Source organism: Magnolia sinica, chromosome 11 (genome assembly GCF_029962835.1).
Source record: "Magnolia sinica isolate HGM2019 chromosome 11, MsV1, whole genome shotgun sequence".
Classification (NCBI taxonomy): domain Eukaryota; kingdom Viridiplantae; phylum Streptophyta; class Magnoliopsida; order Magnoliales; family Magnoliaceae; genus Magnolia; species Magnolia sinica.
The window spans coordinates 40,575,949-40,581,601 of record NC_080583.1 but is presented as its reverse complement, the minus strand read 5'-3'; the positions used below and the strand labels follow the sequence as shown (position 1 = coordinate 40,581,601).

The window sequence follows — 5,653 nt, the reverse complement described above, 5'->3', positions numbered from 1 at the left end:
AAAGTATCCTGAAGAAGCATATTTTGAAATGCTGGGTCATTTTGTGAAATTATGCATAGTGAAGTCTATTTTGGGAAACTGCATAAATTTGAGGCAATTTCTAGATTTTTCCAAGTCGGTGCGAAAGGAGGTGCTGCAAAACTATAAGTAGGAGTCCCTAGGATGTCCCCAGGCATCATCTAGGGTTTGTAGAGTGGAGCAAAAGCATGGAAAAGCTGTCGCCAAGAGTTTTTCTCCCCTTTCCTTAGTTGTTTTCATTCTTTTCTTAAGAGTTTTTAGTTCAATCATGTCTAGGTTGGCTAAACCTCTTAGCTAGGGCTAAGAGGTGAAGCTTGTAGCATGCTTGAGATATTTTCTTTGTTTTGATTATGTTTTATTGAATTCTCTTGAATTCTAGTTTGATTATAAAGGAATATTTTTAGTTTTTAATGGTTTGTTGTGACAAATTACAATAGAACTATGATAGCTTGAGATATCTTCTTTTCTTGAATTGAGATTATGAAATTAGGAGATCTTATTATTCACCATCGTCCCTTGGGCATGGTAGGATGACGGAATCCTTCCTAACCTTCACAATTCTCTTATGATTAGTTGTGTGATTGGTAGATCTTGTTGTTTGCCTTGTCTCCTGGGCATGGTTAGGTGATAGAATCACTTCCAAATCATCACAGCTCTCATTCATTGATGATTAGATCCATGAGAAGTTCAGAGATTTGACAAATCTCTTCCTCCTTGAATCACGCAAGGTAGCATCCTGAGAACCTACAAGTGGATCCTTGGAAAACCTAGTTTCCCACCTTTGATTTTCTTAAGTTTTTCATTAAATCTCTCATAATTACTCTCAATCACTTTAGAATTAGTTTTACATCTTTTTCTAGTTCTACTTCTAGTTGCTTTCAGAATACTCACGAGATTAGTCCCTGTGGATTCAACCTCGGTCTTACCGAGTTATTACTACATCGCGACCCTACACTTGGGGTTGTGAACAAGTTTTTGGCGCCATTGCCGAGACTAACGGTTGCGTTTTTCTGGGAATAGCTAGTTTTGGAATTAGGTTAAGATTAGGGTTTTTCTAGTTTCTATTGTTAGGATTAGAAACTTTCCAAATTTGTTTTTAGAAATTAACTGTTTTTTTTTTAGAAACTTTCTATTTTTAGGATTAAGGTTTTCTAAATTATTTTAGAAACTAACTTAGCTTTCTATTTCTAGGTTTAAAAACTTTCCTAATTTGTTTTTAGAAACTAACTTTTTTTTTTTTACAAAAAACTTTCTTAGATCTACTTTCCTTTTCTCTTTTTAGAAACTTTCTTTTTCTATTTTTAGAAACTTTCTAATTTTTTATTTTTAGAAACTAGTTTACTTTCCAAATTTATTTTTAGAAACTTTCTAATTGTAGAATTTTTTTTTTGGTTTTTTGAAACTGAGTTGTTTTGTTTTGTTTTGTAGGATTTTAATTTAGGAACTTCTTTCTAATTCCCTCTCTCTCTCTCTCTCTCTCTCTATTTCTAGATTTCTATTTCCTTTCTTTCTTTTAGGTTTAGGTTAGAATTTGAAATTGAGGGCTGAGAGTGTTTCATGCCCAAGTGGGTCCATGACAACACTTTACGTCTCTTAAGTGAAGGAGGATTGGTTGAGGGGTTATCTATCCATCGTAGGATTAGACACCACTTGAGATTCTCAGAGTTAATTGAGGTTATGGCAGCCACTTAATCGGCCAATCAACCGGGAAGACAACCTCAACCTTGGGTTGAGGAAGTCCAGGATGAGAATGAGGTGCATCAAAAACCCCCGCCTTGTACCTTACGAGATTATCTGCAACTGGCAGGGGTGAGTACGCCCTCATGCATAGTTTTTCTAAAAAATACGGGAATATGGATATTAAGCCAGGGGTGATCCACCTCCTTCCAAAATTCCATGAACTTGAATATGAAAGTCCAAATCTACACTTGAAAGAGTTTGACGAGATTATAACCACTTTACATTTTCCTAATGTGTTTGAGGACACGGTCAGACTAAAACTCTTTCCCTTTTCTTTGAAAGAGAGAGCTAAGATGTGGTTACACTCACTACCTCCCCGATCTATTGGCACATGGAATGACAAGATAAGGGAGTTCATAAAGAAATTTTTTCCACATCATAAAACGAAGACCCTTGGAAAGTCAATCATGAACTTCGCCCAAAAGGAGGATGGAACATTCTTCTAATGTTGGGAGCGGTTCAAGGATCTTGTCAGTTCATGCCCACAACATGGTTTTGAAATGTGGCGCATTACACACTTTTTCTATGTTGGTGTGACATCTTCCATGCGCTAATTGGTTAAGAAATGTGCAATGAGGAATTTATGAATAAAAATGTCGATGATGTGTGGGACTACTTGGATAGACTTGCTGAAAACACACAATCATAGGATACATACCCAAAATCAAGTACCACTTCTAGGCCCACTTAATCAAAGGAAATGGGTAGATTATATCTTTTGAAAGAGGATGGTAATATTAATGCTAAAGTGGCTAATCTCATAAGGAAATTTGAGGCCATGGAACTAAAGAAGGATAAGGTTAAGGAAACTGTTTGCGGTATTTGTGCTTGCAATGTTTACACAACTGAAAATTATCCAACAATACTTACCTTTTGAAAGGTGTTGAATGAGAAATCTAATGTCATGAACAATTACCAAAGACCTTTCAATGGACCTACCTCCAATACATACAATCCTAGTTGGAGAAATCATCCAAATTTCAGTTGGAGGAATGGACAAACTGCTACCCCTCAAGGTTTCTTCAATCAAATTCCAAATCAGGGGAAACCTCAAGAAGAACTAGTTCAAAATTTCACACAAACTTAGGAGCTTACTTAAATAATACGAGAACTTACAAAATTTATGCAAAAGATGGATTCACGTGTTACGGTTATAGAAAGGGGGATGCTTCGTGCTCAACCTCTCCTTAATCCTAAACCGCAATATGAGATAAGTGATCCAAGCTCTTCAAATCAGATGGAGCAAGCTAAATCTATCACCACTCTTAGGAGTGGGAAGACCATTGACAAAACTATTCTGGTTAGGGTTGAAAAGCCTAAGGACCCGGAAGAGGACAACGATGATAGATCTAACACTGCTCCATAAGAATTGGAACCAGAACTTCAAGGCAAGCCAATTGCCCCATTCTCCCAACGGTTGGTTGCACCAAAATCTCTCTCTAACTCTCAGGACATTTTAGAGGTGTTGAAATAAGTGAAGGTCAATATTCCTTTACTAGATGTGGTTAAACAAATACCTTCATATGCTAAATTTCTGAAAGACTTATGTACGACCAAAAGACGATAATATATTTAAAAGAAAATCTTTTTAACTGAAAAAGTGAGTGCCATCCTAAAGCAAGATGTGCCACAGAAATACAAAGATGCCGGTAGCCCAACCATACCATATGTAATTGAGAACTATTGAATTGAGCACGCACTTCTTAACTTAGGAGCGAGCGTAAATCTGATTCCTTGCTTGGTCTATAAACAGTTAGGTTTAAGTGAATTAAAACCCACCCTATCCACATTACAACTTGCTGATCGCTTAGTTCGTGTACCGAGAGTGGTAATTAAGGATGTGTTGGTCTAGGTTGATAGATTCTTCTACCAGGTAGATTTTATCATCCTAGATACACAACCCATCAGTAACATGAGCACTCAAATTCTCATGATTCTTAGTCGCCCATTCCTCCCCACTTCAAACGCAATCATTAATTGCAGTAATGGAGTCATGAGTATGTCTTTCAGGAATATGACATTGGAGTTGAATATTTTTTTCAACACAGACAAACAGTTAGAGGATGATGACGATATCCACGACATTAACATGATTGACTCTTTCGTGGAAGATAGAATACTTTTGACCTTATCCTCTGACCCTCTAGTGGCCCACTCCCATGATTTTGATGATGATATGATTAGGGAGATGGGGACCATGCTGAATACTGTGCCGGTACTTGAAGTTAATTGGTGGAGGCCACAATTTGAAGAATTGCCCCAAAGTGATGTAGTGCCTCTACCGTCTAACCTCAAGACACCGAAGCTTAACCTAGAACCTTTGCCCTCTGATTTGAAATATGTCTATTTAGGTCAAGGTGAGACATACCCTGTAACGTCTCGAAAAAATCCATATAAAGACCTGAGTACCACCTCAGGCAGAAATCCCTAAAGACTGTATTCTGTAGAAATTAGACAAAGATTAATTAAGTGTTAAACTAAATTACTCAGTGGATTTAGCTTGAACCACCATTTACACAAATGGTAAGACCTAAAACCATCAAAATCACTAGCTCAACACTACTTGAGAACCTAAGAGAAATCCCACGAGCCTGTCGCTCTCAAGAATACATTAAAACTCTGTATTAGACCTGTTCCGCACGTCAAAAGTTTGATGACCGTGAAACTATAGGGATATGTCCGTCCTACTAGGCTTGATAACCATTGTGGGAATCGAGCCCAAATAGTATCCATAAATGCATAACTTGAGTCCTGAGTAAAGTGTGTGAGAAACACGAATATTTTTTAGAAAATATATTAAAACTTAAGTAAATTGGGCCATTCGCTTACGCGTGAAATTGAGAATTTTGGATCCTTAGATTTTGACCAAACTTCACCTAGGAAAAAAGGAAATTTCCCTGCTCATATCCGTATACTTGTGGCCCCGATCGAACAAACATGACCGTTGATCTGATGCGGGTCTTTCACGGCTGATCGGCCTATCCAATCGCACTAAAATCACATCCTGGTATAGATCCATTGTCAAGGAACTTACTTTGTGATGTAGGTGAGTAATGGGCCTTCCCACGAGCCCATTTGCCCAAAAACAGGCTCCCTTAGGTTATAAATTATGTATACCATGGCCCTAGGGCCATTTACATCAGTTCTGGGCCTATATAAAGCCCTTAAACCACCCCATCTCTCCCTCATACGAATTTCGTAAAAACCCTAAGGGAGAGAGAGAGAAAAGGAGAGAAAAGAAGAAAGAGTGAAGAAGGCAAGTGGGGGATCGTTGCTGTGACTCTCTCCGACTACTCCACGCACGAAATCACCTCTCTATTACGCTACCCAACCTGTTTTAACTTTGATTTGGGTAAGAAATCCTAACCCTAATCTTGATTTAGAGATCCAAATAGAGTAATCAACGAACTAGATAACCTATTTCGTTGTTTAGGTGCCCGACGTTCCGTTTTCGAGAACGTAGTGTTTGAACCGAGTCCGAATCGAGTACTCCGACGAAAGGTACGGTCTATAAATGTTTAGGTTATGGTTTTCAATGCTTTCAATGTCAGCTAATGATTTATATCTGACTTGATTGCTGCCATATGATCTTAGTTATGACATTTTTGATATATTATACATGTGTGAACTATGTTGAATACAAGATGCATTCCATGTGTTTGTTGAAATGATTGAATGAACCTGAAATTGTGATTTGTACTTGTCATGACTATAAATCTAGGATTCATGTTTGTCGTATGTATGATGATCTCTTTATGTAAGGATTTGCCATAATATATATCGTAACTAATCTAGTTTATGTATTTGATAATGTGTAGTCTAAGTGTTTGATAAATTGTCTAAATGAGAAATTGTTGATAAATTATATTTAATAAGGGTATTGAGATAGGATTCT

General features: G+C 37.4%; 1 pseudogene; it reads right to left on the bottom strand.

Moving 5' to 3' along the window:
• Positions 1-2,155: 2,155 nt before the first annotated feature.
• LOC131219803 (small nucleolar RNA R71) lies at positions 2,156-2,254 on the bottom strand (annotated as a pseudogene).
• Positions 2,255-5,653: the final 3,399 nt, after the last annotated feature.